At 36.4% G+C, this 15,584-nt stretch overlaps 1 long non-coding RNA gene across 2 annotated transcripts in view; it reads right to left on the reverse strand.

Annotated features, from left to right (window-relative positions):
- The window catches only part of LOC131380784 (uncharacterized), a 115,814-nt gene extending 114,323 nt beyond the window's left edge, over nt 1-1,491 (reverse strand). For both annotated transcript variants that reach the window (XR_009208977.1, XR_009208976.1), the window contains exon 1: nt 1,407-1,491. This is a non-coding gene — a long non-coding RNA (uncharacterized LOC131380784). The remainder of the gene's footprint in view (nt 1-1,406) is intronic.
- Nucleotides 1,492-15,584: the final 14,093 nt, after the last annotated feature.

Raw genomic sequence — 15,584 nt, forward strand, 5'->3', positions numbered from 1 at the left:
AGCATAAGATGGCCTTCCCTGCCTTAAAATCATAAACATTTTTTATTGTATTCTGCCAATATTTTTCCTTAATATTCAGTAAATGTGGAAGTTATAGTTTTGAAAGATATGAGATAGAGACTTCATTCAAACTTGATTTTTTACATTATCTAAATTTATAAGATATTTTGGCATTTGATAGGTAAGTCCCCATCTTTCTTCATTTCCAAAGTTGGTCTTGCTAAGCTGACATACTGATTATAGAATCAAGTTGGCAAGTCCCATAAAAGATCTTCAGAACAACTTTGATTAAAATTGTAGTACATATATAGGTTGATTTGAAAACTAAATGTGTACCATGTTTATTATTTATGAATATGGGCTAGATCTATTTCTTTCTTTATTGTATTTTTAAAAGTTTTCTCAATATACGTCTTGTCCATTTCTGTTTTAGTACATGCATAGATGCTTTATTGATTTTTGTTGCTGTTTTAAAGGGATTTTTGATTTTTGCATTTTTATAATTAATTATTGATTTTTATAGGAGAATTTGGGGTTTTTATATATTTAATCTTATATCCTTCTATTTTGTGGTACTTTCTTAAATGGCCCTGAATTTATTGGAAATACTTCTAATGCTTCATAACAATTTATTTTGCTTGCTGAAGGTTTTAGATAGAATCACTAAATCAGGTATTATTTCTTTCTATTCCTTGTATGTCAAATATTTATATCAGGAACAAGATGTAAATTTTAAAAACACCTTTCTGGTATCTATTGAAATGACAGTGGTGCTTTTCTCTTGAATGTGCTACTGTGTCCAGTATAAAATGAATACTCTATCCAAGCTTTGGGTAATGTGTCCAATACTGTCTGATAGAAGGAGAAGGGTCATTGCATCCCAAATCATATAAAATTGATCTTATTTTCATAAAGGTCCCAATGTTCTAAGGTATATTAATAATGTTTTGGTTGCAAATGGTAGAAACCCAATTTCTACTCAAGAGAAAGAAAAATTTGGTAATAAAATGGGATTCTGCATAGGTTTCAAGATGAGGATGCAACCTTAGAATGAAACTAAGGCCTACATTGATATTAGAAAACTCAAATTATTTTCCATTTTCCTCACTTCTTCTCTTTGTGAGTACCTGTTGTATTATTAATCTTCTGTTGCAAACTAACTTCTGTTTCTTAGATCTTGTAGCAGAAAATCGCTACCACATACAGCTCCCCAGTTTATATGTGATAGTCCAGGAACCCACATAATTTCCAAGGGCTAAAATCCCCAGAGAAGAGACCTTATGTCTCTATTTGAGTAAGATGCTTGCCATTCGACCAGTCGTCTATGGCCAGAGAAAAGGGCACAAATTAGTATCACCACAGCTACTGCGGCAAACATGCAGGTGGAAATAAAAAGGGGAACTTACCAGACAATCCTTCTGGACCCACGATTCAAAACCTGTCCATTACACAGGAAAGACAGACACCTTCTCTTGTGTGCTATGTTCTGTGATAAGGAAAATGTGGAGTCATTAGAGATATCCAGTGCAGAGAGAGGAAGAGGCCTTATTTTTGTTTAGGGAAAAGTGCACACCTCCCAGTTGAAGTAATATTTCCCCTAAGCCTTCGAGAGTAAGTAGCCATGCAGATGTCCTAGCTGGTGATCAGCTTGGATTTTCACAGTAGAATCTCTGATTTCATCCAAGTGAAATTTGTTTTTCAAGTGAAATTAGAAAACTTTATTCTGATAAAGCTCTAGAATTAATAATTCTCTAATGCAGTAATTCTCAAACAAACTTTAATGTGTATATAATATTTTGGGGTAGTCTTGCTAAAATGCAGCTTCTGTTTTCAGAGGTCTACAGTGGGAATTTTGCATGTCTGCAAGCTACTAAGTGCTGCTGTTAGTGCAGATGCACAGACTACACTTTGCGTTACAAGTTCTCGTGTATTTTAAGGAAAGATTTACATTTTGGAGATTAACATGAGGCTTCGTGCCTTAAATCACAAAGAATATTCACCATGTAATGAGTATTGGATGAATGAATCAAGTGATAACAGAATGAAGCATAATCAGAATTTGGCTTTTTTAAAGTGAAATGTCAAGTATCTTAAAGAGAGAAAATTGACTAATTGCAGTTGATGCTATGGCATATAAACTAGCTTTTCTTTAACATCTGAGGGACCCACTGTAAATAAAGTAATTTTTTTATACCGTGTTATTTTTATGTCTGATTTATGACCGTTTGCTGCTTTGCAATTATCTTCAGTGTCCTTTAGTCAGCTTCTGAGGCAAAATATATAATCCTCTGGAGTTTATACAAACACCTACTGCAATTCCCCTGTAATTTCTTAGCTGAATTACTGAGCATGGGAAGCTAATTTAAACACACACACACACACACACACACACACACACACACACACACAACTTGCATTCAAAGGTCAATGTTAAACAAATTGAGAAAATCATAGTATCTTCCCGTTACATACTGTGAAGTTCTCTGTGTAAAATAAGATTTGTAATAGAGTAATATTTTTAAAGTGTTTTAAACCAATAAATCAAAACCAATTTATAGTTTAAGCCTGATGCAGTAACTTTATTTTTTAGAAAACAGACTCCAAGCTAAAGATTTGCATGCAAGCTTTTTACTGGAAAATATTCCTGGTGGGGCAGGAGGAGGACACTCACAAAGAAGCGAAAGAAGGAGAGTTGGGCAAAGAGAGAAGATGAACTGTGCTACAGTTACAAAAGCGACTTTAGCAGAGCCTCGGTGGTAGCTGGGAACCTGGCCGGTCAGAGATGTTCTGGATTGAAAAAAAATAGTAAACTATTGTTTCCTGCTCCTTGTCTAAGAGCAATTGTCTGGGAAGGATATAGCTGTGACATCAACTGCCAGTACTCCCAGAGACTGGGGTAGTGAGTGTCTCCATCCTGAATTAAGATCTGAGCCAGACACCACAGCATCCACTGCAGAATGCCTCTTGCACCTTACATGTTCATCATCTCTCTTCTGCCCAGTCAAGATTCTCTTCTCTAGGCCCACCCCTGCTTAGCTTCTGAGATCAAATGAGATTTGGTGTGTTCAGGGTGCTATGGCTGTAGGAGATTCTCTTCTCTCTTAGTACCTCTGCTGGCCTAGGCTACTTACATGATGGGTAGTCCACGCCCTTATTCCTGAGGGCTCTGAGTCCTGGTACTTTGTCTTTCTCAGGCTGTGACTGCTGAATTGATTAATTAATATCTAAATTGGCCAGGACAATACCAAGTGATGCCACAGTAGCTTGACTGCATACTATGAACGTTTCATCCTACCCCCGTTTTATCACAGCAGCCTTGCTTCCTCCTGATGGTTAGTGTTATTTGCTTTGGCCAGAATAATTAGTCCACTCACTGCTAGCTTCTTGTTGACCAAATGGCAACTATAGCTTAAAGTTTAGTGAGATTCTTGCTGTGTCCCCTGGTAGAAATAGTCTTTCCGTGGTATTCTGTATGCATATAAACATTAGAGCTCAGAATTGTGATGGAAAGCACATTTGTGCCCACATGGGTCATTGCAAGTAAAGCTAAGAGGGAATATTCCAACTTCTACACTTTGTTTCCTAATATATAAAATAGGATGAGTGTAGCCAAGAGTCAGATGCCCGGGGTTGCTTGTCTTTTGCTGTAAAGTGTCTTCTCTGTGTGATATGATATTAGATAGGATTCTATACTAATGACTCAAGTACTCTATAACCTCTGTGTGATATATTAGATAGGATTCTATACTAATGACTCAAATACTCTATTAGCCCTGGAATAGTGATTTGACTTGAATCAAAACACATTACCATTATGAACTTGTCTTCCCTGTAGACAGGAAAGATACATTCATAACACTAATATGTTTTCATTCAAGTCAAACTGAACTGCTGCCCACTCCAGAGTGGAAGTGGTTTAATGAGACCAACTTGCCACAAAATAGCTCAAGTCTTCTTGGGAAACAATGCTGAATTATGGCCTCAGCTTTGATCTCTGTTGCTGGCATGTTGGAAATTTGGTAGCAAAAGTAGTTAAATTAGGATTGGTGAGTGAAAACCCATTATGTTGGGCCATTTCCTGCTGCTATGACTATTCTGGTCACAAGTCCATCATGCCAGCAATTGAATGGCTGATATCAGAGGCAGGCAAAGAACTAATATCCAAATCACTTTCTATGTGATTGTTGAGTTCTTCTTACATAGACAATGCAATGTAGGAGGCCCTAGTATATAATACACAGAGCTTCACATTCCAGTCTTATCAGTTCATTCACAGCTTATTACCCAGAGCTTCTTGTCGCTAATCTTTCAAACTTTCTCTTTCCAGGCCCATGAACAATCAAGCAAGCCCTTACACACTTCCCATGAGATGCTTTAAATTCTAAACTCAGGCCACTTTTCTAATAAAGTGGATGACCATATACAACTTGTAACCTCTATTCATTGGGATAATTTTCCCTCCTCACCGTCTTTCAGCACTAACCCTGCAATAGTAGTAGCAGTCCAATTACGGCTTCAGTTTGTATACCAAACTGACCTATTCATAAACCTCGTACAGCATTTCTCCTTTTCTGCCAGCAGGTCTAGAGGGAAACACAAAACCACAGGCATGAGCTGAGGAAGATGCACTAGTGTAACAATGGTAGATGACATGATAGTCTGTTTTCTTGTGCCCAAGTATTCAAGTAAAATATGTCTTCAACTCAGTGCAGATACATTAAAATAGCCCAAGTTCTATACTAATGAATATTTCAACCTACAAATCACATAGCATCAATATCCAAAAATAACTTAATTTATAATTAATGACTTAAATGCATCAGTCTCTTTTAATGAATAGGAATATATTATTGCACGTTAGCTCCAATTTACAGGGAAAATGCATTCAGTGAAGAAGATTTCTCTCAATTCCTTTTAAAATAATAAAGAGAATTTATAAATAATTATGAGTTAAATGTAGCAGCAGCAAGTTTTGAAAACATAACTTTTACTAATGTGAATTTTCCTGATGTTCTTTTCATTGGAATTTAATTTTAGGACAAATTGAAGCTTTCAAATGGCACCATCTGGTCATCTATTAGATGGTGACATACAATACAGCAGTTGCAAGGAAGTGAAGCAATGTTAACAAGTAAAGGCAAAATTGTTTTAATTTCCCAAGATTTCTGAATTGATAGAAGACTGATTTAGTGACTGTACAAGTAGGAGCATCATATTCTATACCAGAGCCATAAGAAACCTTAAATTCATGTTTCAGCGGCAGAAGTGAAAGGTGTACTATACAGTAATTCTAAGTGCCTAAGAATACAGCAGAGTCCGACAGTGTACCAGGAGTCGTTTTACACTATGAACACTGTGTTTTTAATGTATAGGTAAGCCATAACCAAGCTGATAAGCCACTTGTTAAATTGTTTATAGTCTACACGTCTGGGTGGGGAATGGGTAGAGGTGATGGCAACCAGTAATTTTGGTAACTTTTACCTAAAATCTTTTTGTTTACATGTCTATGAGTTGACAATGGAAGCACAAGAGACAATGTAACTTGGCTGAAAAAAATGCCATATAAGGTATAATAATACTTTGTGGAGCAAGTCTGCTCACTGAAGCATAAGTGGGTTAGTAATTGCTCCTGGCTATATAATGAAAATTTTTGCAATGAATTAACTAAACCCTTTCCAAATAGTATCTTTTAAAAATGTTCTTACAGAAAACCTCAAAATACACAAATATAGCAAAAGAAGTAGAATGAAGTTCTATTTCTCCACTTTCCAGTGTCAGCAATTATCAACTTTTGAGCCATCTGGTTTTATCTGTACACAACTCACTTCCTCATACCCCTGATTATTTTAAAGCAAATTGAAAGTATTACACCTTTCCAAGAATAAATATTTCAGTGTAAATCTCTAAAACATAATGCCTCTTTTTCTACACATAGTACCACCAACACAACACCTGAAAATTAACAGTTAAGTCCACATTATCATCAAATATCCAGGGTTTATATTTCCTAACTTTTATAACTTTTGTTTGTTTGTCTGCGATTTGCAATCCTAGAAAGATCTGTGGATTACACTTGGTTAATATATCTCATACGTTTCTTTTACTAGAGTTTCACCTTCCATTATATTATTTTTCTGGTAATCTTTTATTGAAGAAATACTGTAGTTAGCCAGAGATTTTGCTCACTACATTAGTGTGGTGCTACTTAACACATTCTTCTGCCTCCCATATTTTCTGTAGTTACTATGAAGGCAGGTTAAGATTTAGTTTTCTGTGTGTTTTGTTTTGCAAGGCTATTTCATAGCTAATCATGGTCATTCTCATTAGAAGGGATATATTGCCTGCTTTACTCTGTTTTTGTGCTATTATCAGTCATTGATGATAATTTCCTGGGTCCACTAATTAGAGATTTCAAAATGATGATATAATTCTAATATTTCTTCTTAATTTTTATATGGATACTTCTATAAGAAGAAACTTTCTTTTATCAACTCTTTGGTTAATTGGAGTGCAAATAGCATAGAAAACACAATGAATGGTGTTTTCTCTCTGTTTATTGGTTTTAAAATAATGAGTCAATTTCTTCTTATCATTCAAAGATGAGGATTTTTTACAATAAAGGTTTTATTATGCATGCATGGATTTAAACACGCGTGATGTTTTTTAATCCATTGCAGTATTCTTTATGTTGACAATCAATGACCCGATTTTTGACCATTGGGAACAACTTTGGCTTCTGTGCCCTTTTGGCATGACACCAGTAGCCTTTGATAGATACATTTCTTGGTAGCCTAACAGTATACTCCAGGCTTATGTAGTATCTTTCCTGCTTTGACTATTTTTTAAATAATTTTAAAACTTATTTTAAGTTTCTTTGTGTGAAAATGTATTTAGAGACCATAGCCTGAGTGACAGAGGTGCTCATTGCTATGGGGTTCATTATTATTCCCTGGCCTCTGAAGTGAAGACAGCTAGAGTATGTATATCATGTTATTTATAAAGTACATGAGTTTATACTGATACTTATAATTCAAATTCAAGTTAACAGAGTTTTATTTAACTTCATTGATCTTACATCTGTATCTCTTTTTCTCCAGGCCAAATATTCTACAGTTTTGTGACACCAAAATTTACTAACTTGCTTTATCTTCTAAACTGCATACAAAAGAGTCTCAGAATAACACTCGCCCTATCACCGTTAATATGCTTATGAAGAATTCAATTCTTAATTTTTTTCCTTTATATATTTCCCACAAGAGATGTGTAGTCCAGATCTACATTTTAATATCCTTAGATTAGTTCCATTCTGCATGGAAATGAAACTAACTCTATACATTTTTAGGCTAATCTGTTCCATTATACTTTAAATTTTTGGGAGACATTTTTAACAATGTTGTTTTATACTTTTGTAATTTTCATAGTTCCAAATTAAGATCTACCAGAGTATATCCAAAGAAGTCTAGATCCATTCAAATGGTGTTCCCTCCAGCTTATTTATACCTTTAAGCCATTAGTAACTTTTTGATAAAAAAGGTTTATCTTTTCGAATTTTAAAATATAACTATATATTTTATATAAAGTGCTATTTATATATCCTATACTAATTTTTACACACATACAATGCCTTTAAGTACTATCCTTACTCCCTCACTCTCACTTTTCCTTTGATTTTATTTATTGATACTTTGTGCCATGAGAAATATTTAAATTAAATGCTAACTTTTTTATCTCCTTTGACACCCTCTTATCATTATCTGATTTAAATATCTTATTTCTCCAAAATAATATCTGAAAGTCAGTTATTGAGCATCTTATTTTTCACATAATTTCCTCATTCTCCCTCAATGGTTAATAATTGTACAATGTACACGGTGAGAATGTATAGCCATTCCATACAACACTGATTTTCTTATAATCTATTATTTTATTTTGATATACAGGTAAATATATTCCATATGAACACTGGTTCATTTGTTGACGGCTCTTCAATCATTTAGGTTGCCTAAACTCATTATTAGATGACTCATGAATAGGAACAATGTTTAGAAAATACCTGTAGAAGATGGCACATTCTAAAAGGTTGCTTGTGGCCTCTATATTTGAAGTATGTGGGGTTGAATGTATAATCCCCAATTCAAGTTTTTCTTTTCTTGAGTATCTTAAATAATGTCCTATTTTTGTCTAACGTAGCATGTTGCTTTGAAAAGGTCAGATGACAATTTATACTTTTTTTTTTTTTTTGCAATTTGTCTTTTGTCTGGATGTCCAAAATATTTTTTTCCTTTTTTTAAGTCCAATACATTTAAGAAAATATATCTTGATGAAGAAGACCTGAAAACTCTGAGCAGATCTGCAGAAAGAGAGGATTGAGAATACACAGAGGGAGGACAAAGATGCTGGGCTGAAGGGGGAGGAATCTAGAAACCCTGAATGGGGCTGCCAAGCACCAAGGCTTGTTTGCAGCCCCCAGTGGCTCCTGGTGAAGGGATGAGCTGAATAGGTGAGGAGTGGCCCACTCTCAACAGAGACCTCTGGAATCCTGGCTGAAGGGGACCCCATGATCCCACTGACATCTGAGCTGGCAGGGAAAGCTGCTTGGAGAAGTGGCAGGGACAGGACTCCAGCCTGTGAGGAACCTAGAAGATTTGGTGTGGGAATAGCAGCAGTGGAGCACAGCCAGGGATGCCCATCCCAAGGCATGTCACACTCCTCTAGGTGTCTTTGGCCTTTGTTGACTATCTTACTAGGTCAGAGCCGGGATTTCTTGCTCACGGGACAGGGTCAATCTGATCTCAGCACCCCCATATCTGCTGGCTTCTTCTTGGTCCCCTCTCTGGCCATACCTGTTTGCAGTGCAGCCTTGGATCCTCAGCCAGGGTGCTTTCCAGAATCTGCCACTACAGCTTCTTAGCTGGCAGACTCCACCTATCAGATAACTTCAGCAGATGGGCCCCCACTGACATGCACTCCCCAGCAGCCTCCCCCCAACACTTGGCCAGCACACACTCACCTGTGGTGCATGTGTGGACAGACCTCCTGCTTCACTGTCACCAATACATGTGTGTGCCTCACCACCACAGCCCTGCTTTCACAATGTACTCACGTGCATAGACCCTCTGGCCACCAGCTGCCATTGCCAGTGCATGTAAGTGCAGACCCTGCTGTCAGCACCCAACAAAGTGCTTTTGCTGGTACCTCCCCTGCCCTTGGTGTGTTGTTTCCAGAAGACTGGGAGCACCTTGACTCCTCCAGTGCAGCAGGTGGCTAACCTCAAGGGACCAGAGAACAAAGCCGTGGGCCTGATCCCAACCCCCTAGGTTAGAACATATAGCCCAGGAGTGCTGACCTGAGCCCAGGACCCCTGAAATTGTCCAGAAATGAAGCCAGTTGACTGACTTAAACCACAAACCCTCATGGACATCATGAATATAAAAGCAAAAAGCCCCATCAAAAGGACATTAACTTCAAAGATTAAAGGAAAATCAGCCCACATACATAATAAAGAACCAGTGCAAGAACTCTGGCAACTCAAAAGCCAGGATGTCTTCTTGTCTCCAGAAAACCACACTAGCTCCCCAGGAATGGTTCTTAGCCAGGTGAAATGGCTGAAATTACATACTTAAAATTCAGAATCTGGACGGCAACGAAGATCATCAAAATTCAGGAGAAAGTTGAAACCACTCAAAGCAATCTACAGAATCCAGTAAAATGATACAAGAGATGAAACTCAAAATAGCTATTTTAAGAAAGAAGCAAAGTAATCTAATAGAGATTGAAAGCTCACTATAAGAATTACAAATGGAAGTATTTACAGCAGAATTGACCAATCTGAGGAAAGAATCTCAAAGCTCAAAGACCAGTTTTTCAAATCAACTCAATCAGACAAAAATAAATAAAAAAGAATTGAACAAAACTTCTGAAAATTATGGGATTTTATTAAGAGAGTAAACCTATGACTTTTGGTGTCCCTGAAAGAGGGGGAAAGAGAGCAAGCAACTTGGAAAAGTTTTTGAAGATACTGACCAATAAAATTTCCCTAATCTCACCAGAGAGAAGATTGCTTCTTTTTTTTTTTTTTTTTCTATTTCTTCTGGGTGTTGAAGGTTGTTTCAACATTCAAATTTAGGAAATTCAGAGAACTCCACAAGATACTATACAAGATGACTATGTCCAAGACACATAATCATCAGACTCTTTATGGTCAATGCAAAAGTAAAAAAACATTAATGGCAGCTAGAGAGAAAGGGTGGGTCACCTACAAAGGAACCCCATCAGGCTAACAGTGGACCTTTCAGCAGAAACTGTACCAGCCAGAAGAGATTGAAGGCCTACATTTAGCATTATTAAAGAAAATAAATTCTAAACAAGAATTTCATATCCATTCAAACTAAGCTTCATAAGTGAAGGAAAAATAAAATCTTTTTTCAGACAAGCAAATGGTAAGGGGATTCATTACTATCATACCTGCCTTATAAGGGGTCCTTAAGCAAGTCCAAAACATGGAAATGAAAGATTGTTACCAGCCACCACAAAAGCACACTTAAGTACATAGACCATTCACACTACAAAGCAACTACATAATCAAGTCTACATAACAACACAAGACAGGATCATATATGCGCATATCCATATTAACCTTGAACATAAATAGGCTAAACACCTCACTTACAAGACACAGAATGGCAAGTTGGATGAAGAAGCAAGAACCAAGTTTATACTATCTTCAAGAGACTCATCGCACATGTAATGACACCGATAGGATCAAGGTAAAGAGATGGAGAAAAATCTACCAAGCAAATGTAAAACAAACAAACAAACAAACAAACAAAAAGCAGGAGTTACTATTTTAATTTCAGACAAAACAAACTTTAAACCAACAATGATCATGAAGCACAAGAAAGGGCACCACATGGTAATAAAATGTTCAATTCAACAGGAAGACTTAACTATCTTAATTATATATGACCTTAACACTAGAGCACCCAGATTCATAAAACAAGTTCTTAGAGACCTATGAAGGGACTTAGATAAGCACAGAACAGTAATAGGAAACTTCAATACCCCACTGACAGTATTAGACAGATCACTAAGACAGAAAACTAACAAAGATGTTCAGGATCTAATTCGACATTTGACTAAATTGACCTAGCAGACATCTAAAGAACACTCCAATGAACAGTAAAAGAACATAGGATCTTCTCAACAGCATGTGGCACATACATTAAAACTGATCACACACTTGGCCATAAAGCAATTCTCAAAAAATTTAAAAAATCCAAAATCATACCAACCACACTCACAGACCACAGCACAATAAAAATAGTAGTCAATACTAAGAAGATCTCTCAAAAACATACAATTACCTGAAAATAAACCTGCTCCTGAATGGCTTTTAGGTAAATAGTAAAATTAAGGTAGAAACTAAGAAATTATTTGTAATTTATTAGAACAAAGATACAACATACCAGAGTCTTTGGGGCACAGCTAAAGCAGTAAGAGGAAAGTTTATAATGTTAAATGCTCACATCAGAAAGTTAGAAAGATCTCAAATTAGCAACCTAAAATCACACCCAGAGGAAATAGAAAAAAAAAAAAAAACCCAACCCCAGAGCTAGCAGAAGAAAATAACAAAAATCAGCTGAATTTAATCAAATGGAGACACAAAAAGCCATCCAAACGATCAACAAAACCAGAAGTTTGTCTTTTGAAAGAATAAATAAGATTAATAGACCGCTAGCTAAAGTAATAAAGAAAAAAAAAGAGAGGAGATCCAAATAAACGCAATCAGAAATGGCAAAAAGAACATTACTACCAACCCCTCAGAAATACAGAAAATCCCTCAGAGACTATTATGTACACCTCTATGAACCCAAAGTAGAAAACCCACAAGAAATTGATAAGTTTCTAGAAACATACAACCTCCTAAGAGTTAACTAGGAAGAAAATGAAACCCTAGAGAGACTAATGAGTATGGAAATCAAATCAATAATAAAAATCCCACCAAACAGAAAAAGCCCTGGGACCAGATAGATTAACAGCCAAATTCTACCAGACGTATAAAGAAGAGCTGGTTCCAATTTTACTGAAAATATTTCAAAAAATTGAGGAGAGACTCCTCTTTGACTCACTATATGAGGCCAAGATTATTCTGATACCAAAACCTGAAGGACACAACAAAGAAAGAAAGCTTCAGGTCAATATCTCTGATGATCACAGAGGCAAACATTCTCAACAAAATACTAGCAAGTGAAACCCAGTAGCATATCAGAAAGCTAATCCACCATGTTGAAGTAGGCTTTATTCCTGAGATGAAAGGTTGGTTCAATATACTCAAATATATAATTGTTATTCATTACATAAAGAGAACTAAAAACAAAAAAAAATGATGATCTCAATAGACACAGAAAAAGCTTTTAATAAAATTCAGCATCCCTTCATGTTAAAAATCCTCAACAAACTAGGCATCAAAGGAACATAGCTGAAAATAATAAGAGCCATCTATGACAAACTCATAGCCAACACCATTACCCTTAAGAAACCAAATAAGACAGGATGCCCACTATTGCAACACCTATTCAACACAGTATAATACAATAGTTCTAACAAGAGCAATCAGGTAAGAGAAAGAAATAAAAGGCATCCAAAAAGGAAGAGAGGAAGTAAAACTCTCTCTCTTCATAGACCATAGGATTTTATATTTAGAAAATCCCATAGTCTCTCTCTCTCTCTGAAAGAGTCCTATATCTGATAAACAACTTAAAGCTTCAAAATTAGAAAATAAATGGGAAAAAATCAGTAGCATTTCTACACACCAATAATGTCCAAGCTGAGAGCCAAATCAAGGAGCAATCCCATTCACAGTAGCCACCTAAAAAGGAAAATACCTAGAAATAAAGCTAACTAAGGAGCTGAAAGATCTGTACAAGGAGAACTACAAAATGCTGCTAAAAGAAATCAGAGACAACACGAACATATGGAAAAACATTCCATGCTCATGGATAGGAAGAATCAAAATTGTTAAAATGGCGATAGTACCCAAAGCAATTTACAGATTCAATGCTACTTCTACCAAACTACCAAAATCATTTTCACATAATTATAAAAAAACTATTCTAAAATTCACATGGAACTAAAAAAAGAGACTGAATAGCCAACACAATCCTAAGCAAGAAGAACAAAGCCAGAGGCATCACACTACCTAACTTCAAACCATACAGACTACAGTAACCAAAACAGTATGGTATTGGTACAAAAACAAATGCATAGACCAATTGAACAATTTAGAGAACCCAGAAATAAAGCTGCACACCTACAATCATTTGATCTTTGACACAGCTGACAAAAATAAGCAATGGGGAAAGGACTCTCTGGTCAATAAATGGTGCTGGGATAACTGGCTAGTGGTATGCAGAAAAGTGAAACTGTACCCCTACCTTTCACCATATACAAAAAGAGACTCCAGATGGATTAAAGACTTAAATGTAAAACCTAAAACTATAAAACCCTAGAAGAAAACCTAGGAAATACCATCTGGACATAGGCCCTGGAAAAAATTTCATAATAAAGACTCCAAAGGGAAGTGCAACAAAACCAAAAACAGACAAGAAGGGCTTAATGAAACTAAAGAGCTTCTGCACAGCAAAATAAGCTATCATCAGAGTAAACAAACAACTTGAAAAATGAGAGAAAAATATTTGCAAACCGCATTCAACAAAGGTCTAACATCCAGAATCTATAAGAAATTTAAACAAATCAACAAGCAAAAAACAAAACAAAACAAAAAATACATTTAAAAATGGGCGGCCAGGCACAGTGGTTCACAACTGTAATCCCAGCACTTTGAGAGGCCGAGGCGGGTGGATCATCTGAAGTCAGGAGTTCAAGACCAGCCTGGCCAACATGGTGAAACCCGGTCTCTACTAAAAATACAAAAATTTGCCGGGTGTGGTAGCACATGCCTGTAGTCTCAACTACTCCGGAGGCTGAGGCAAGAGAATCGCTTGAACCTGGGAGGCGGAGGTTGCAGTGAGCCGAGATTGTACCACTGCAGTCCAGCCTGGGTGACAGAGCAAGATTCTGTCTCAAAAAAAAAAAAAGGCAAAGGACATGAACAAACCCTTCTCAAAAGAAAACAAACACGTAGCCAAGAAGCATATGAAGAATTGTTCAACATCACTAATCATTAGAGAGATGCAAACCCAAACCACAATGAATTACTATTCCTTACCAGTCAGGATGGCTATTGTTTAAAAGTCAAAAAATAACAGAACTTTCTCACTTCTCTTTTTTATTTTCTGTTTTTCTTTTCTATTTAGTTTTTTTGAGATGGAGTCTCGCTCTTGTCACCCAGGCTGGAGTGCAGTGAGGCGATCAAGGCTCACGGCAACCTCCACCTCCCGGGTTCAAGTGATTCTCCTGCATCAACCTCCCGAGTAGCTGGGAATACAGGTGCCCACCACCATGCCCAGCTAATTTTTGTATTTGTAGTAGACACTGGGTTTCACTATGTTGGCCAGGCTGGTCTCCAACACTTGACCTCAGGTGACCTGCCCACCTCAGCCTCCTAAAGTGCTGGGATTACAGGCATGAGCCACTGCACCCGGCCCATTTTCTGTTTTTCTAATAATCAAATTTTTAACTTTAAAATTTCTAATCCATAATGCTTTTTCATAACTCTTACTCTTTTCTTAATTTCTTCATTTCATTCTGAAACACTGGTTTATAGTTTTTCTGCAAGATGTCATTCTACCTCACTTTCCCTTTTGTTTTAAAATAGTTTGTGTGGAATTTAACCAAGGTATTTTTCTGCCATTATTTTTTAAGTAAAATTAGTTTTCTTATGCTTTTAGGAGGGAGAGACATTCTCAAATAATTTTCTAGTTTTGTAGCTCTGTAACTCTATTAACCTTACTGAAGTAATAAAATATGTCTGTATACTTTGTGAGTTCTTTCTCCTCACTTTCCCTCTCCCAGCTTTATCTTGATATTCTCTTTCTTTGCTTCTATTATCTCTGTTCTATTGAATTTTTCTTCTCCTAACATTTTCTCTATACATGTCCTTTTTGCTAGAAAAGAGCTTTTATGTGTTCAAGAATTCTCAGGGTGCAAACTACTTCCAGGTGTTTTAGACTTTCTGATGATTCCGTGAAGTCATCTGTAAATTGAAGTCTGTATGCCCCTACCAGTTACACTGTTCATCTCACAATGGCCTGACACCCATTTCACTATGTTCCTGATGACCACTTTAGGGTTTTCCTTTTCTCAGAGCCTCCACTTCCTCCATACAGATTTCAAATGAATCTAGTGAGATGTTGGTATTTTTTGCTTAGATTTTGGTAGCACTTCTTTCTGTTGTAGTCATTTTTTCTGAGGTTTGGTCTTTACCATCCTAATTGCTCAGTGTGTTTTATGTGGAAATTTAGGGAGATGAAAACACTACTCCTGGCACCAACATCTCCCCCAAATGCAGCAGAAATATAGTAATTATTATTAACTTTTCAAAATCATATAGTAAATTCCCAGGATATACAGATAGAGCAAGAACTGGCAAAGGAAATAATAAAATTGACATTAGCAGTGATAGA

Source organism: Hylobates moloch, unplaced genomic scaffold (genome assembly GCF_009828535.3).
Source record: "Hylobates moloch isolate HMO894 unplaced genomic scaffold, HMol_V3 SCAFFOLD_1, whole genome shotgun sequence".
Classification (NCBI taxonomy): Eukaryota; Metazoa; Chordata; class Mammalia; order Primates; family Hylobatidae; genus Hylobates; species Hylobates moloch.